The 20,505-nt window shown below is 36.5% G+C and overlaps 1 non-coding gene across 1 annotated transcript; it reads left to right on the forward strand.

Moving 5' to 3' along the window:
- The first annotated feature begins 19,680 nt into the window (after positions 1-19,680).
- Positions 19,681-19,766, forward strand: TRNAM-CAU (transfer RNA methionine (anticodon CAU)). The gene is given in 2 exon segments: positions 19,681-19,718; positions 19,731-19,766. It is a non-coding gene; the product is annotated as a tRNA-Met (tRNA).
- The last annotated feature ends 739 nt before the right edge of the window (positions 19,767-20,505 follow it).

Below are 20,505 nucleotides of genomic sequence, written 5' to 3' on the forward strand. Positions count from 1 at the left end.
TATTTGTCTCTTGTACACAGGGGGTGTTTGGAACCCACTTATCCAAAATCTGGATAGAACAAACAATGGAACTGTCTGCAAAATCCTAACTTATCTCAGCTTTCTTTCTGCACATCCAGACAACCTTAGATCAATTATCGTTTCAAAAACCTGATGCTAGTCTTGTAAAGTGTCAAATGTGACTTCACATGTATAATGGACGCCTAATATGAGGTAATGTATGCAATGATTATGAATCTAGTCTGCCTAGCTAACCTTTTGGATTTTAAAGAAAAGATTGTTATGAATTCAATCTGCCTAACCTTTTGGATTTTAAAGAAAAGACAGGACCCATAAGATGCAACTGCCCTACCATATTTGGATTTTGGTTTAGATATTCCTCCCAAGTGCTGAGACAGACTTGTTAGATAGAGAATGGCCGTAAGGGACTCTGTGGGGCAGGCCATTTGTTTAGCTGGTGGTGGTTGCTGCTGAAGATGAAGATGATGATACGACGATGTTATCGATGATGATGTAGGTGATCTCATGATGGTTTTTAAATATTTATTTAACTAGTATGAAGATGAGATGCATGATACATGTAAAAACGACTAATATATATATATATATATATATATATATATATATATATATATATAAGTCACTAGAACACTAGAACTGAAAATATGTATATTTTTTGTTCTTTTCTCTTGAATCTAACCCGTACGGATGTGATTTAAAAGCATAGCTCATGATCTTCATACATATTTTTCTCATCGAAAATACACAGTCCAATGATCGATTCTTAGCAAATTCACCATGCCAAGCACATCCACATGGTTGGATTTGCTAAAAAAGTGTTGGAAATGCCATATTTCTAGTTCTTAAATTCCAGTGATTACACACATTTTTAGCAATGGGTAGGTGCTAAATGAAATATGTTAAATGACACGTGCCTTTGGTATTTTTTTCAGTGTAGATCATGTGTTTTTTATGAAAAAAATGATATTTGAAGCCTTGAAATTTATAAAGATTTTGGACTGTTGATTTTTCGAACCTTATAAAAACCCACCATGTATCCTAATCGAACTCTTAAAAGAGCTAATCCCTAAAAAAATCAAGTACATAGATCACATCGGTCATAATTTAAAAATAAAACATAAAAAACCTGAAAAACCTATTTAGCACATATCATTTAACACCTACCCATTACTCTCTCTCTCTCTCTCTCTCTCTCTCTCTATATATATATATATATATATATATATATATTTATATATATATAGTAATGGGTAGGTGCCCGATGCTTTTTGTGCCTACAGCATGCCAAACACCAGTGGATAAAGGGTTTTTAGATTGTTTTTCAAAAAATTGACCTACAGATTGTTATGTGAAAATCACACTTGAATCATGTTTTTTGAAAAAAAAATTATTTTTTAATCATTGAATATTTTTTAAAATTGTAGACGGTTGATTTTTGAATCTTATAAAAACTTAACTTAGAGTTTGAATCAGACATAATCCAAAAGTCGATTCTCATAAAATCAAGCATGTACCTAGATCACATATGTATGGTTAGATTTTAGAAAAAATAGAAACAATCTTTCCAAAGCTCGGTAGGCACGCGGTAGTCACAAAAATCGTTAGGCACCTACCTATTACTCTATACAGATATACATTGAAAAGATTAGGTGCCCAACCTAATGTCTGCTAAGCATCAACGGCGTATATGTGATAGATGTTAGACGCGTGTTTAGGTTAAAATTAGTCTTTAGCGGCACTTTTTCTGCCCTGACCTTTAGCGGTGCTTTCAATCACCGCTAAAGGCCTTTTAAAAAGACGTGTAAATCAGTTTTTAGTGGTGCAACACCGCTAAAAGCTCTTTTAAGCATGAACACTCATTGAGCTTCCATCACGTGGCGTTCATCCATTTCGGTTAGGCACCTACCTCTCTCTCTCTCTCTCTCTCTCTCTCTCTCTCTCTCTATATATATATATATATATATATATATATATATATATATATATATATAGAGAGAGAGAGAGAGAGATAAACATATTAGGCTTCATTTCTCGGCCCTATAGTTTTAAAGTGTTTTATGATAGATCCGAACCATTAGAAGTGTTAGCATGCTCTATTTAGTGGGAATAGACTATTGGATCATGTATTTTCAACGAAAAAATATATTTTTATGAGCAAAAAAAAAAACTAATACCTTCATAGCCACTAATTTTGGATCACTGAAAAACCTATATATATAGTCAGATTTCGGTGACCCAAAAGTCGGTTCCATTAAACAAAACGTATAGATTACATCTATGGTGTTAGATGTGAGAAAAAATACCAAAAACAATGATTTTTGCAAGGGCAGAACAAGGCAGAATGAGAAAGTGGGCAGAAGGCATAGTGACAAACATTTTTATCGGTAATTTCTCATTTTTCAAAAACTCATGAGAAATTGAAAAATCATAAATCTCATATTTTTGGCAAATTCTCGATAATAAAAAATAAATTTAAATATATAATTTTATTTTTTATAAGAAAATATTAATAAAAATCATTTAAAAATAAAAATACAAGAATTTTTTATGATAAATAGCCATTTAAAATGTAAATATCGTGTTTAAATTACGATATTTATGTTTTTTTCACAAATCTTGCGATATTTTGAAAATCTTGCGAGAAATTGTCGTTTTAAACTTTCAGGCAATTTCTCATGATATTATCGCAAGATTTTCATAAATCTTGCGATATTTGTCACTATGGCAGAAGAAACACATGTAACACCTTGATTCGGGACCTCTAGAGTCTGAGTTTGTGGGTATTACTTCCCAAAGGAAAATACCAAAGTAACACACAGAAACATGGCCTCAAAAAAAATTTAAATAAATATCATTAATTAAATTCAAATAAAAAAATCTCACATAAGCCATAAAGGCTAACATCATCCAAATGAGGCATCGTCTCTCAAGTTCAACAAATAAAAAAAAAAGAAAAAACGGTTATGTCAGAAGATAAGGCCACCTACGTCCTACACCAAGTCCTATCCCACAAAAGTCACATGAAACCTACACTTGTAATAATTAAAAGAGGGTGAATCTACAACTCAGTAAGAGCTAAATTATAAGCAAAATAAACTCAGATTACAACGTCCCTAGTCTTATTTTAGTTTTTTTATCACACATCACACACATGTTTGTGTCTTTTAATTCTCTCTAGTTTCTCACTCGATTCTCACAAGTTAGAATACTCTTGATGTTAAATACTATCTACTTAGGCTATACCGATAATAGCCTATCGTGGGCGTAGCATCCTGTGTAGAATACCTTAATTTTAGAGTGTTGACCAGACTGTAAATCACTATCTTTGTCTCTATACACCGTAGTGCAGGAGCTTTGGTATCAAACCAACAAGTTAGTATTTTAGAGCTATACCTGCTTTAAGGTTTTCGTGGTTCATGCTACATCTTAATCTAACTCTAGAGTCTCAATTCTCTCTAGCCATTTTCATCCATCAGCCTTAATAATTTATTGAGTTTTAACATGCTCTGTAACTAGTATGCCACTCAAATCTCATCTTAAAGACTTTGTTCTTATGCATGTATTTTTAAGTTCTTCATAAACTCAAGTATATAAGTATGCATTTCATCTAAAATGCAACAACTCAATACATGCAACTCATGCTTAAGAATCACAAATACATGAAACCATTCATTGCATCAATAATAATTCACATGATTCATTTTCTAATCACAAGGAAAGTGTATTTTTGTAATTTCAAGTAAACATGATTTCATGTAGTCTAATTCATAAATACGTCATCATACAATATTTTATTAACTAAAATACTTATAATTTTACTTACCTCGAATGCAAACGTTGTACTCTAGTCTGCAATCGAGTCTCACTTAATTCTAATAATAGAATCCAACCTTCACACAAGTATGTTCATATTAATAAATAAATTTTATTTATTCTTTGTCAAATTTTCCAAAATTACCCTTTCAAGGTGGTCTGCCTGACCTCAAATTGTGTGACTCAGGTTTAGTCAGAACGATAGGACATGCAGATTCATCTCTAAGAAACGAACCCAACACACCAAACCTCATTCAATTATGAGTTCAGGGTACACTGTTATGTTCATTTTACTAGCTTGATATTGGGTCGCGCATACAAGGATAATTTAGTCATTTCAACTTTTTGTGATTTGACCTAACTCAGCTCAGGTTAGATCGAGCTCGGTCTGATTTTAGAACATTGGGTTTACTGAACCTAGTTTAGACCCATTTGGGTTTGGGTTCAAACCCATCTAGATTCTCTAAAATTCATCTCAGATCTGCTTACTAACTGGTATAGATCCATATCCAGTTTGGTGTAACTGGATTAGAACTGTTCTAACTGAGAGTAGACTAAGTTCGTCCAGTTTTGTCTCAGTCAGAGACATACTGACTAGATTCAAATTCATTTTTGATCTGGATACAAGGCTGATCCTACTGGTCATAGATTGGATCCAGACCCAGTTCGGTTTGGGTCTGGTCCAAACTAATTGGTCCAGTATGATCTAGTTTAGTCTAGAACCAAAATAAAAAAACTAAGACTTTAACAAATCGGACCCAATCTGGGTTGAGTCTGAACCGGTTTGGTCGGTTGACTTTGTTTTTTTTTATGTTTATCCTCCCCACCGACTATAATGGGTGGGTTTTACAACGCATTACTCTCTCTCTCTCTCCTTATATATATATATATATATATATATATATATATATATATATATATATATATATATATATATATATATATATATATATATATATATATATATATATATGTTAGGTGTAAGAAGGTAGGGAGAAAGAATTCAAAGGAGAAACATGAGTGGTTTAGAGGAAGTGGTCTTGATGAGGTGGAATAGTCCCATATTGCTTGTGCTTGAGTTTTCTGTGGGCTTTATAAGCAACTTGTGAACTCATACACTTGTTCCTAAGAACAAGGGAGTGGGATGACTACCACACACACGCGCGCGTGCCCGTTTGCCATGCCGTGTCGTGCCGAGCCGAGCCGGTTCGGGTAATTGACCCTTTAGAGCCATAGGCCATATCCAATCAAGACAAAGTACCTTTTTACCCAAAGTTTCTTTGGATATTTGGATTCTGTAACGGGTTATGGGAAATGATAACGGGTCATGACTCCTCGGAGTCCGTGCCCGTTATGGCTCTTCAGATTCCGTAACGGATCTCGATCTTTCGAAGTTCGTTAACGGGTCACGTCCCCTCGGATTCCGTAACGGGCTCATTCCACGTTTCATAACCGTTCGTGGGTTATAAAAGCGTGGTCAGGGCTGAGGTTATGGACATGCTGAGAGACAAACGCTCTAGTTTCTGAAGCTCTGCGAGTTTTCTCTTTTCCCTGTTACTCTCTTTCTCTCCTGAGTTATCCTGAAAGGGGTTGTTTTGCAACGTTGGTTCGAAGAGGTTGTTTTCGAAGGACGACCCGTCAGAGTGCACCGTTCGGTTCGTCGTGGCTATTGTATTCTGGGGGAAGGACGCCAGACCCTGATTTGCACTGTATGTGGGGGCGAATCTTCTCTAAGGGGAGTACTTCTGTACGCCTTAGCCTGTTACACAGTATTAACATGCTTCTTTTATGTTTATTGTGTTCTATGGATATGTTTGTTCATATGCTGTCTCGATTTTGGTTTTATGCAGAACCTGTCATGCTTGCTCCCTGTTATTGTTTCGGTCGTCTGATAATCATGCTAATTACACTGTTATATTTCCTTATTTATATCATGTTTTATATCATGATGGCGATTGTGAAACTGTGTGATCCGAAATATGATCCAACAATATATATATATATATATATATATATATATATATATATATATATATATATATATATATATATATATATATATTGTACCTTCAACCAACGAGAATGGATTGGACTCTCTTTCTGCATAAAGGAGTTGTTGCCTTGGAGCACCCATCCGTATAAGGTAAATGCAGGGTTGCCGAAAAATCTACCTGCATGTGGGAAAACCATTTCTATGAAAACCATTCCTGAAACTGAAAACCGAGCATTTCCCAAATTTGTGAAAGTGTATAGGAAACATGTTTCCGGCCCGTCATAGGAAAACCTACTTGTTTTATAAGGAAAATTTGTTTACCTCATTTTGGAGGCATCTTTCATCTACGTTTCTTGATGTTTTCTCATAAACATTTTTTTTCAATAAAAAGTTGTGATACATGTGTTATTAAAAGTTTTTAATTACATAAAAAACTGAATTTTGTACATGTTTTTAATCTTAAGAATGATGTAATGTATTAGATGAAATGGAGAAATCTCAAAATTTAGTGTACCCATATCATGTTTTCTATAATTCTTTATTTGTGTTGCATTTAAATACTTTATTCATAATATTTAATATTTTATTGAAAGTAGGCTGACCATATATTCGTTTATATAAAGTATAACAGACCTTGTAATAGTTTTAGTTGTAGTTAGTGTAATCATATATTTTATAAGAAATGTTATTAATTCTTCATAGTTATCGTATAATTAGAAGAAATAAGTAGTGTAAACCTATAATATTTCTTCATGCATATTATGAATAGTTGTCCTCTCTCTCTCTCTCTCTCTCTCTCTCTCTCTCTATATATATATATATATATATATATATAGAGAGAGAGAGAGAGTAAGGTCGAACTTGTGCAGCGTCAAATGACGCTCAACCATGAGCCACACATTAAAAGAATCAGTCTTTAGCAGCGGTCTTTCACCACGCTGCCCGTCACAACCATCGCTAAAGGTCTATTTTCTTATTAACATGCACATACGATCATCTGACACATGCACATTCGATGTAATGTCAAACACTCCTATCTCTTTATATATATATATATATATATATATATATATATAATGTGTATTATCATGTATCTCCCTGACCTCTTAAAAAAACATATTTGTGCAAGTTTTTTTTGCATAATCTAAACATGTAAATGTATTTATCATTATTTATTTACTAAAAATATATCATGTTTTGAATAAAATTAGTTTTAACAAAAATTCTTGATTATTAGTTAATCAAGTTTTTAGTGCAATATATACCATTCATTTTCCATCTAGTTAAAGATACATCTAAATATAAAAAATGCTTAAACTAATACATGTTTTCTAGTAAAATAATGATAGAGATCACATCTATGGGCTTAAATTAAACAAAAAACACATGGAAAAATGTTTTCTAAAGGAGTGAGAGATACATGGCTTGGATTATACATATTACTCATATATATAGGATAAATATTGGCTACTAATGAAGGTAATGAATAAAAATCACTATTTTCTTCAAAAAAAAATAATTTTTTGTAGATCAAATGTTAAGTATGTGATCTACATGATTTTTTTAGTAAGAAACTTGTTTTGAATCATGCGATTATGACAAGTAATTAGGTTTTTAAAGAGGTCCAAAAGTCAACAGCCCACGATGTGCCAAAATTTCATAACTCAAAAATATCACATTTTTACATCAGAAAATCATGATCCAAGGCTTGATCCTTAGCAAACAAACCATGCTGAACATATTTATGTGGTTAGATTGAGTCAATACAACTTGCACCTATAATTTTTTACTCATTAGTTCTGTACCTTCATTAGTAGCCAATATATATATATATAGGGGCGTAGCTAGGATTCATGTGAGCGGGGGGGGGGGGGGCAAACAGGAGTGTAGCAAAAAAAAATTTATTTGTGCGAAAGTCGGGGGTTCCCCCGAATTTTTTTTTGAGATAAAATAAAAAATGGCTAGAATTATTAATAAAAATCTATTTCATATGGACAAATCAAACTATTTGCTGCAGTCAGGGCTGGGCTAGGACTGGACTGGGCTACAAAAATGGATAAAAATCTATTTCATATGGAATGAGGGCTGGGCTAGGACTGGGCTTTTAAAAAAAACAAAAAAAATTAACTGTTTTGGGAGGCAGGACTGGGCTACAGCTCAGTCCTGCCCCCCCTAGCTATGCCCTTGTGTGTGTATATATATATATATATATATATATATATATATATATATATATATATATATATATATATGTGTGTGTGTGTGTGTGTTGCGGGTTATAAGAATTTTAGAAAGTCTTTTTTTTTCTTCATTTCTGTGGGACTGTGCCCCTGTGAAGCTACCTGAAAACACAATTCCACATACCGTTTTGACTTTTTCAACATCTAAGGCATGAGGACACTCCTTAATGAATTGTTCAAAGGGTGACCCGGTCACAGAAAGTTATATATGTGACTGACAGTATATGACTGCTTATATATATATATATAGGCTTTCCTTCACCCTCTCCAGGGAGAAATGTTTCCTATCAAAAAGTGTATTTTTTAGAAAAGCTCTTTCAGAGAAAAAGTCTCTCTCATTTGGAAGAGTAGGAAAACCCATACGAATTTTCTATTTTGCATCACCTTTCCTACATTTTTCTTGCTTCCAAACGTGCCCCTAGTGGGAAAGCATTATCATTTCCAGTCAACAAATCTATAACAAGAAAATTCTTATATATTTGGACCAAAACTTTGTTAAATAGAGTTTTTGTAAGTGCTAATACTAGTCTGCTGGTGTGGATCAACATGATAAAGAGTTCATGATTTTGCTTTTTTTTTTGGGATATTAACGATACAGGTTTCAACCATGATACAAATGTTTCAATAAAAATAAAAATAAAAATACAAAGCATATGGCTGACATGCCACTTTATATCTTTATATGAGGTGTGAAATGGTTGTCCATGTGTTTTCTAGTTCATTTGGTTACATCAACTTCTGACCGTGAAGATTCTAGACTGATCAAATCCATGACAGTAACATTCTAAACCTGATCATTTCAATTCTGGCTCATTGTTTCATGCAACTCTAGAGTCACAAACCATGGTTTCAAGCCCACAAGGGCTTAGCTCATCTGGTAGGAGCGATTTGTGAATGTCACCAAGTTGACGGGACAACACAAGTTTGAAACACAGGTAGCATCTCTTGCTGCAAGGTCGAAGCAGGCCAGCCAATGTGTGGCAGGTGACTGAGAGGGAGGGTTCCCTTGGATTATCAAAAAAAAGAAAAAACCATGATTTAATGGAAGGAAAATAAAAAATGATTAAAAATTACAACCAAATTACATTATACGTGATTAGCTAAAAACACAATCTTCAAAACAAAAAGTAATTAATAATGGTTTGCCCACAAGGACTCCACTCATCTGGTAGGGTGACTTGTGAACATCACCAAGTTGACAAAGTGTCACCAGTTCGAATCTCATAGGGGTGTAGTGTACTGAACTGGGTGTGCTCCTGTATGGATGTCAAGGGGTTGGATTCAATTCGAGATCCAACCTGCATATGATTAGTCGGATTTGGTAGTCAAATTTGGATCCGACTAATGATCAGATCTAGATTCAGTATCAAGTTTTGCATTCAAGTCTGAATCTGACAAAAGCTGAATCCGGTTATGTGTAAATATCGGGTTTTAAGCTAATCAGATCCTGATTCAGTTTTGTTTGATACCATCCAACTTCAAATCTGATTATGTCAGATCCTATTAAAACAAACTCAAAAATGGCTAAATCTGACCCGTGTACATCCCGGAGAACTGGGGTTTTTATGCCAATGAATTAAGTAAACAATGTGGTTTTTATGTGGTTATAAAAAACCCAAAAAAAAGAAAAGAATGCTGATTCAAACCAAAGGCAAAACACTAGCATGAACTTCTCCAGATATGCAAGTAAACTTAGGCTTCTCACCCTAACTTCAGGCCTTTTAGGTTCCTCTATTTGCACTAGAAAGGGAAAACATATTACTGTTGGATCGTTTTTCAGATCACACAGTTTCACAATCAACATCATGATATAAAATATGATATAAATCAAGATATACATCAATATACAAATCATGATTAAAAGTAGATTGAAATAGAAACAGGGAGCAAACATGTCGGTTTCCGTATAATAATAAAATTCAGACAAAAGCAAATAGACAAACAATTGCATAGAACACAATAAAAACAACATGAACATGTTTAGATTATGTAAATGGCTAAGACGTACGAAAGTACTCCCCTTAGAGAAGATTCACCCCTTAGAGAAGATTCACCCCCACATACAGTGCAAACAGGGTCCGGCGTCCTTCCCTCAGGATACAATAGCCTCGACGATCAGAACCGGTGCACTCTGACAGATCGTCCTTCGAAGACAACCTCTTCGAACCAAAGTTGCAGAAAAATCACTTCAGCAAAAACTCAGGAAAGAGAGAGCAAGAGGGAGAGAGAAAACGCAGAACCTTTCTTCAGAATTCTATGTGTCTAGCATATGCGTAACACCAGCCCTAACCACGCTTTTATAACCCATGAACGATTACAAAACGTGGAAGGAGCCCGTTACGAAATCCGAGGTGCCGAGACCCATTAACGGACTTCGAAGAGTCGAGATCTGTTACGGAATCCGAAGAGACAAGACTCGTTAACGGACATGGACTACGAGGATTCGTGACCCGTTATCATTTCTCATAGCCCATTAAAGCATCCAAATAAACACAGAAACTTTGGGCAAAAAAGTACTTTGGTCTTGATTGGATATGGCCCTAAAAGGTCAATTACCCGAACTCGAACCCGAACCCAAACCCGAACCCGAGTCCGGCCCGGCTCGGCACGGCGGGTGCGCGCGCGCACGCGTATGTGTGGTAGTCATCCCAACCTCTTGTTCTTAGGAACAAGTGTAAGAGTTTACATGTAGGTTATAAAGCCTACAACAAACTCAAACACCTTCAATATGGGATTATTCCACATCATCAAGTCCAACCTTTTTTAAAAAGGAAAACAACCCACGTTTTCATATTCGAATTCTCTCACCTTTTCTTTTTACATCCAACATTGAACCTTTATCGTGTTGTTGCTATTGGACACTCCTGCACCAAAGGTTCAAGTTCAAGACTTCAGTCCACGTCGTTCCTGTGGAGGTAAAGTTAGTCAACTAAGGTAGTGGTTCAAACTGGAAGGTACTATTGTTGAAAGCATGATATGTTTTATTGCAGATTATCTTATCTTGCATTTTGTTTTCCTCCCGTTTTTATTCTTTGAATTTGTGGGAAAATGTTGGACGTAAAAAAATGAGGTGAGAGAATTCAAATATGAAAACGTGGGTTGTTTTTCTTTTTGGAAAAGGTTGGACTTGATGACGTGGAATAGTCACATATTTAAGGTGTTTGAGTTTGTTGTAAGCTTTATAACCTACATGTAAACTATTACACTTGTTCCTACGAACAAAAGGTTGGGATGACTACCACACACACGCGCACGCCCGTCGTGTCGTGCCGAGCCGGGCTCGGGCTCGGGACCCTTAAGAGCCATATCCAATCAAGACCAAAGTACCTTTTTGCCCAAAGTTTCTGTGTTTATTTGGATGCTTTAATGGGTTATGAGAAATGATAACGGGTCACGATTCCTCGTAGTCCGTGTCCATTAACGAGTCTTGTCTCTTCGCCCTTCTTCTTAAAAAAAATAAAAAAGCTAGATGCCTCTCAAAAACAATAATTTCTTTAAATATCAAAACTACCCTTATATATCGAAGCCTGATATTTGAAAAAGTTTTTTCCCCTAGACATAGATAATCTGTGAAATGATAGGCTCCAAATATATTACGTTAGTCAATGTAACTTTATGTTCCCTTTCTTATTAGTTAGGTGGCCACACTGATCCCTTATCCAGAATGGCTTGTTCTGACATCTACCAGCAACTCATTCACGTGTTGACTACACCACCCTTTTTTGTCTCTGGTTTCAATTGTGCGGTTTCGCCAAATCTCTCTCTCTCTCTCTCTCTCTCTCTCTCTCTCTCTCTCTCTACTGATAGAATTGTAAATCTTAATAAATATCTTGATGTAATGAGTTTTTTTTTTTGTTAGGCCATAGAAAACCCCATCATCTACTAGACCTCCACTTGGCAAAACCCTTGAGTCTCTGTGTTCACCGGAAAGTAAGCCCAACTTGGCAACTTAGATATTTTAGTAAGGGACGCCTCCCATGGGTTTTGAACTCTTGACGTCCTGTTGTGAACTTGGTGACATTCACCAGTTGTCCCTGCTACCCGGATGTCACCAAGTTGATGCAAGGTCGAAGCTGGTCAGACTCCCTGGTGGGCAGGAGGGACCTCAAGGGTTTTACCAACCAGAGGGGGGGCGTTCCCTTAAAAAAAAAAAAGTTTAAATGCCTCTGAAAAACAATAATTTCTTTAAATATCAAAACTACCCTTGTATATATGAAGCCTGATATTTGAAAAAGTTTATTTTTCCCTAGACCTAGATAGTCTGTGAAATGATATATAGGCTCCCAGTATATTATGTTAGTCAATGTAACTTTATGTTCCCTTTCTTATTAGTTAGGTGACCATACTGATCCCTTATCCAGAATGGCTTGTTCTGACTTCTACCAGCAACTCATTCACGTGTTGACTACATCACCTTTCTCAATTATGCGGTTTCTTCAAATCTCTCTCTCTCTCTCTCTCTCTCTCTCTCTCTCTCTCTCTCTCTCTCTCTCTCTCTCCACACTGACAGGATTGTAAATCTTAATAAATATATTGATGTAATGAATTTTTTTGTAAGGCCATAGAAAACCCCATCACTTACTGCATATTGACAGGCCTCCCATTGGCAAAACCCTTGAGTAACGTAAGCCCATCTCTGTGTTCACCGGAAAGTAAGCCCAACTTGGAAAACTTCGATCTTTTAGTAAGGGACGCCTCCCATGGGTTTTGAACTTATGACGCCCTGTTGTCAACTTTGGTGACGTTCACAAGTTGTCGCTACGAGATGAGGAACGCGTCTGTGGGCAATGTAATGATTTAGGGGCACTTATGGTAATCTATAGTGGCAGTTTTTGGACTGAGCTATATATTGTTTTTGTTGTAGTGTGAGCAGCTTAGTAATTGACATTCTAGTTTAGGTAACTGTTTCGGACAAAGGCCCTAAAAACTAGCAACCAATGAAATGAGGATCCCAACCTTACGCCTCTCTTTCTCTCTACACAACTTTTTTGTCTCTTTTTTCTTTTTAACTAAGTAGAAAAAAAAACACGTCCTAATTTTTCAGCTAAATAAACCTGAACAGGATTTACCTTTTTACCTTGCCTTTTTTTAATCTTTTTTATATCTAAGTAAAAGCTAAAACCCATTGCCCCAAAGGAGTTTGGCGCAGTGGGATGGGGCCTAGGCCACTAGGCAGCGGTCTAGGTTCAAATCCCATGTGTGTCACCCCTTGCGCAAACCAAAGCGTGGTGACTCCCTTGGGCAAGGGGCAAGCCCATATCATTTTACTTACGCTGTCAGGACAGTGATCATAAGTACCGCAGGCAGAGCCAGCACGGCTAGGTCTTTGATCCTAGAGGAGGTTTTTCTGTGTAAATATAAAAAAAAGGCTAAAACCCCACGTCCCTATTTTGCAGCTAAATTAATCTTAACAGGATTTACCTTTACCTTACCTTTTTTTTTCTAATTAAATAAAAGCTGAAACCCCACGTCCCTATTTTGCAGCCAACTCCTTTACAGTTTTTACCTGATTTAAATTGAAACTACATAAAACCCACAACCCCATTTGTATCTCCCTCTATTTTCAGTTTTTCCTGGTCTTCTTTTTCAAATTCTCTCTCTCTCTCTCTCTCTCTCTATATATATATATATATATATATACTTTTATGATCATGATCATGAAGTTTTTTTAAAGATAAGATCATGTTTACATGTAGTGACTTGATTTGTAGGCTTGAGTGCTGATTTGTGTACTTTAAATGCAGATTTTTATTCCAACATTAGGAGTCCTATTTGGTTATGATATTAATGGCGCTATTAATTAAGGCTATCACATTACAGGTACTCTAAATTCTTAATACATTTTCCTTCTTTCCTTCTTTTTTCTTTTGGTTTTGTGTAGCTTCGCATTATTTAATTAGATGGTTTTTCTAATTTTCAGGCAGCAAAATTGAGTGACACAAACATAGTTCAATCTTTCAACCATACAAATGGGCCTTGTGGTATTCTTCTATGTTTTTTCTACTATGATGAGCATTTAAAATTATGTATCAAGTAGGTGAAATACCTCTCTAGGGTTGTAGAAATTCCAGCTTCATTCTCGAATTCTTGTATTATTTGTGTGACCTGGACTCTATCGAAATAAGATGCAGCATAGGTTTCAATTGTGTTTATGTTGGTTTTTTTGCTTGGATTTATAACCCAAAGAAACCGCACCCAAGAAACCGCACCCGACTGGTCACGCTGGCTCAGCCTGCTATACCTACGGTCGTCATGCCGGAATCATAAAACTCTGAGGCTAGGTCCCCTGCCCCGGGGCCTATGCTAGTGTTTATGTTGGTTGCCCAAATAGACTGGAATGTCAGATCATTTGTGCATGTTGCGTAGAAGTTATTGATGCACCTTCATGAGTTTGATATGCCAAATTCATGTTTGTTGTTTAGTAACCTTAGTTAAAAGGCTGGGAGGTACAAGCTCCTTAGGGTCAAGGCTCCATTTTACTACCACAAGAATGTTCACTTGCTATGTAGGTGAACTGAACCGAGCCAAGATCTGAGTCAGACACACTCAACTGTGGTAGGTTTGGTCAGACCAAATCATGACTGGTTGGTAGATTTGAGAAAGGATGGGGGCATTTTGGTAATTGATCCAAACCCAAGTCAAGTTTAGTTCTTATTTTTGGCATTCTTGGTTAAGACCAGATCATGGCGCCAACTTTCTCGATTGATTTCCTTCAATTTTGTGGTCATTGGCGATCCCTCCAAGCTCATAGTAACGATCAGTTTTTCTGTTTATTACACTTCAAGAACTGATCCCTATAAAATCAATTACATAGATCACATCCGTATGGTCAAAATTTAAAAATAAAATGAAAAAAGCCCTAAAAAGCTCATTTAGCATGAATGTATATAATGATACAAACATGTAAATGTGGTTTTAAAGATTTTTTTTGTCTTATTTTTAAATTCTAACTATACAGATGTGATCTATACCCTTGATTTTATAGGTATCAACTCTTTGAGTGTTGGATTTCAATACATGGGTGAGCTTTTATAAGGTTCAAAATTTTTTATAGGTATCAATTCTTGGAGTGTTCGATTCCAATACATGGGTGAGTTTAATTTTTATAAGGTTCAAAAAATCAATGGTTCAAAATCTTTATAAAATTTTGAAGCTCCAAATATCATTTTTTTTCATCGAAAACACATGATCTGGCTGTGAATTCCACACATCATGGGGCAGAATCATGAAAAAAAAACTAAAAACCCATTTAGCATGTTTGCATCTCTCTCTCTCTCTCTCTCTCTCTCTCTCTCTCTCTCTCTCTCTCTCTATATATATATATATATATATATATATATATATATATATATATATATATATATATATATATATATGAGTGTTCTTTTTACTCCATTCTATAAAATTAAAACCGAATGAAACTTGTATGTATTGCTTGGTGATTTTTTTCTGTGACTTGTTTTCTCATACAATTTTTCAGCCATTTTTTAAATGCAAAACTTTTCAAATAATATATTCTGTTTTAATTATTTTTTGTAGTTTTCACGTATTGCTAACTATGATCTCAAAACGGGCTTGGAGTGGAGCTCGTCTAGGCGAACAGGCTCATAGTTTGAGCATATCTCGTCTAGTAAATGAACAATCCAGGATCCAGCTTTAACCGAGTCGAGTCCAAGCTTCTCCCACGCTAAAATAGGTTTAAGGAGCCCAAACTTGTTATGAGCCTGTTCGATTTTAACGTCCATCCATGTTCCATGTCCTCCATCCCCGGTCCAAATGGAGCAGGGATCCGTTTCCCCTGGTCGACTGCCATCCCTAATTGTGTCTTCATATCTTTCTTTATTAAAAAAACAACTATATTGAAAATTTGGTCATACATTTTAGATAAAATTACCATGATTAATAGTACTTTGAGCGCCCAACCCTTTTTTTTTTTTAAGAAAAGAAATAGTTCCACACAGAAAGATATAATACCTCCGACCCAAGTCTGACCTGGATTAGACCCGCATTATGAATTTGTACATACAGGAATTTGCGCTGGATCCACAAAAAAATATGATTGGTCATAATTAGTTTCGGGTTGAAATCAAGTAAACAAACTAATCAGATCAGGACCGGAGACGGTTCTGACAGACCCATTTTACCTTTTTTATATGAAAATCAACAAGTTTTACCCATTTTCAGCAGATCCAATGTCACCGAAACTCAAATCTTAACCAGATTCAGATTGGAACTTTACTATGAAATCCAGTACCTATCTCCTATGTCACGAGCTGAGCTGAGCTGAGCTGAGATCAAAGGAGGCTCTAACCGGGGCCCACAGCTACAGAGTGCAGGCCCCACATGAAATGCTGTCACGTGATTGTCTGTATCACATAGCCATGGCACTTAGCCGCTCTCTGGGTCCCTGCTCCCTATGTCACAGGGACACACCATTTTGGCAGCACGTTCATGAGCGGACACACATGGACACTCAAACGTTTTGATATTATTTTCATATTTTTTGGTGTCTTTGTGTTATTTCAATAAATGAGTATTTTTTAATATTCAATATCAAAAAATGTAATTTTTGTTGATTAAAAATTAAAAATTTCATGTCCTCGTGTCCAATGTTCCAAAAACAAAAAATTGAACTTGCACTCGAACCGGTGTCACGTGTCGTGTCCACGTATCTTAATACCATTGACTGTCTCATTCATGCATAATTGAGTCCCCATAAGGGTTCATTCATCACTAACTTCCTTTACCCAATTCTAATGCTGGCTGCTACGTTTGTCATGTTCATGTGCACCCCAGCACCCCTTGTGCTGAAGTGGAGAGGTTATGTCCCCCCACATGGCTTGTGTCTCACTGCCAGCTTTCTCTAGGCAAATGACCCTTGCATTCGGAGGTGACCCTGCCCCACCCCCCCTTTGGCTGCATTCTTGAAACCACCTCCAGGATCAGAGACCTAGTCGCGCTAGCTTTACCTGCCCTACTTAAGATCACTGTCTTGGCAGAGTAAAACTCCATGAGCTAAGACCTTGCCCCAAGGGAGTCGCCACCCTCTTTGGCTGCTTACTTTGCATGTTTTGCACCAAACAACATTGTGCATCATTATGAAGTGGATCAGTTTCAATGTAATTGCACAAAAAAAAAAAAGGAAAAGAAATAAAAAAAAGGTGCCCATCCCATCAACTAGCACGCGACACGTGTTGATCGGAAGCAGATCAGGTCATGCTGAACATGAGCGTTTTTTCTCATGCTGACATCGTGGCCATCCGATTTGCATTTTAAAAATCTCAAAAGTCGACAAAACCACGTGGCATTCATCCAAAATGGAAACTGACGGCCACGATGTCGGCATGAGAAAAAACGCTCATGTTCAGCATGACCTGATCTCCTTCCGTGTTGATCGGCTCCAAACGTATCAACCTTTGTGGGGTCCACACTCTGAAAATGTTGGTCATGTTGGGGAGCAGCACTTTTTTTTTTTGTTTTTGCTTTTTCTTTTTGGTGGAATTAGGTTGCATCTAATCCCTTCTCCATTATTGGTGGCTCTGAATGTGCCCCTTGACACATCTTCTACAAGTCATTGTTGCCTAATGTCCCAATGCACATGCCATGTCGTTTTTTTGGAAAGGCAAGCTGGGGTTAGGCAGACCCACCAGTTATTATTCAAAGTACCACTGGGGTTTGAACCTGCAACGTCCCACCACAAGGAGACCTGCACTGACAGCCTCTACCAACCGTTGGTGCACATGCCATGTCTGTGCCACCACACACACTTTACGGTGCTACCACTGCACGTTGTGGCTGCAACCAAGCTCGCACCAAACATTATCAACACTGGTTTCTACTCGATTGTGCTGCCATTTCCACCCAATGACAGTTTCTATCGCCATCACGAACAGATAAGATGATGGATCAAATCTCGAATTTCGAGTCACCATTTAGGGGTGTAACTGGGTAGGATATACCCGGCACCCCGACTGATTATACCCGACCCAATTTTAGTAGGCCTATGAGTTTGGGTCAGACCCCAAATATGGACCTATTAACTACAAACTATGGTAGGTTACTACAAATTAAACTAACTAATTGCAAATCAAAGAAAAATAAAGAAACCAAAAATAGATCATAAATCAATTCCAACCTCCAATATAGTCCCTACTGACCCTTAATTATAGGTAAACAACCTCAAATTTTAAATAGATTTAACATAAATCCAATATGTAGATAAAAATTCAAACAAGCCCAACATAATTCTGATGGTTGCTTTCATTTCTCTTTAGGGGTGGGATAATCTTATTTTTGTTCACCAATTCCTTAACATTTGAAAATGTGAGTTGAAGAAAGTATATTAGACAACTGGAATGGACTTACAAGTATGAATTAACCTACATCATTCCTTTTTTTAAAATGGCATAGGGTATAGGCTCACCACCGTGGGGTCCCCCGCATGGCCAGAGGGGTGGTTGTGAGGGTGCTGAGATGAAAGCACAGGATCAAACCCCACTGACGCACAGGTGTGTATGTAACTTTCAGAGGTGGGTCATGAAGGCAGGGTGGTCGTGGGACTCGGCCCGAGGTTTTTCGCCCTTCAGCAAGGGTTCCTCGTAAAAAAAAAAACGATATAGGGTTTAGGCACTAACAACTTTCTTTCTCTCGTAGTTAGAAACTTTCCACTTTGAAGGAGATGGATCAAGGAAAATTCTACACTGACAAATCCAAACCCAAACAAAATATCAGTTTTACTTTTCTTTTGCTTTAATTTAGAAAACACTTAGTAGAAAGAGTCATTTGGCAATGGAGGAGGTATCTCATGTGGTAAGCGGGGTCCTGTGTCAAGCTGAAGGCCCAGGATCGAATCCCTCTGTCACATGAGGCAGCTGTTGTTCTGGTAAGAGTACCCCAGCTTGCCTTTCAAAAAAAAAAAAAGAAGCCGTTTGGCCTGATGCACAAGAGAAAAAATCGACAAAATGGACATTCATATCATAGTCATAAATATTACTATTAGGATTTTCTGGGCAAAGGAAAAACTTGTGCTAAATTAAAAAAAAAAAATTGTTTTCACAAAAAAATATCAACATATTTAAATTTAAAAATACATAGAAATATAAGAAAACATAAAAATATTATAAACAACATATAACAATATAAAAATCACATTAATAAGTGATTATATCACGGTAAAAATGTGATATTTAAAAAATATCACTTTTTTAGGATTATATCAATTTTTCAATATCTATTTTCGTGATATTTTTTTAAAGCCAGTCCATTTTCGTGACTACGATTCATACTTTGTTCACTGAAAAATGGCTCATCAATAAAATTGAGAGGCAACATAAGACTGGCCTCATCCATACCCAGTTCCCGTATGGCATGGTCATCACGGTGGGAAAATGCTCTAACATCCCCACCGTCTATTCTGGAGATCAACGGTCACCAACATGGCCATCAATGATGATGTTATCAGCACCTTCTTACTGGGCCTTGCAGCTTGCACAGGGGACGGTGCGATTAGATCAATGGACGGTGGGAATGTTAAAGCGTTTGCCATCGTGGTTTGGTCGATCACCTGATCTGTTCTTTTCTTTAATATAATTCAATGAACAATTAGACCAATCTGGGGTGGTGGCGCAGTTGGCTAGCGCGTAGGTCTCATAGCTATACGAGTGATCCTGAGGTCGAGAGTTCGAGCCTCTCTCACCCCAAACTTTCCTTTTTGAATCATTCTTCAGCTGTGATGAACGACACGGCAAAAATGCTCACCTAATTTCGGGTCATTACTTTTTTTTTTTCATCATGAATTTTCTCAGGGAAATATATAGAAGGGTACACATTTGACACGTACCAGGCACCATTTTAATATCTTTAACAATACTTTAGTGCCTTAATTATATTTCAATAAAAATGTTTTGCATTTATTAAAGTATCAAAAGTTAATTACAAACTTTAAAAGTCTATGCCCTCATATCTTAATCCTCAATATAAGTTTAAAGTTCTTTGGCAGGCCCCCCTAGTCGTAATGTAGGTCGGTCTCTGCGTGTTAGGTCGTAGGTGTATCTTTGGGACACTGTATCCCTAATAAAAAGCTGTAATATTTTTAATTTTTTAATATTTTTTGCACATTTGACCCTCCGGATCTACATGTTTGGATCATGCCATTCCAACGTGTGAAGTTAAAAAAATCAACAACCTACAATGTTTCAAATTTTGAACCCTCCTACAATTGTATTTTTATGTCGAAAAAATAATATCCAACAATTGATTCCATCTATTTTTTACTATGTTGAACAATATCCATGGGTTAGATAGGGTCCTCTCACTATACGTTCCAACTAAGAGGCTCCTTACCCGCAAAGGTATTACATACTTTACTTATATATAATATATAGAGAGAGAGAGGAGAGAGAGAGGAGAGAGAGTTTTAGCTACATGGTCCATTCCCCT

Source organism: Nuphar pumila, chromosome 5 (genome assembly GCF_984573655.1).
Source record: "Nuphar pumila chromosome 5, dmNupPumi1.hap1.1, whole genome shotgun sequence".
Taxonomy (NCBI): domain Eukaryota; kingdom Viridiplantae; phylum Streptophyta; class Magnoliopsida; order Nymphaeales; family Nymphaeaceae; genus Nuphar; species Nuphar pumila.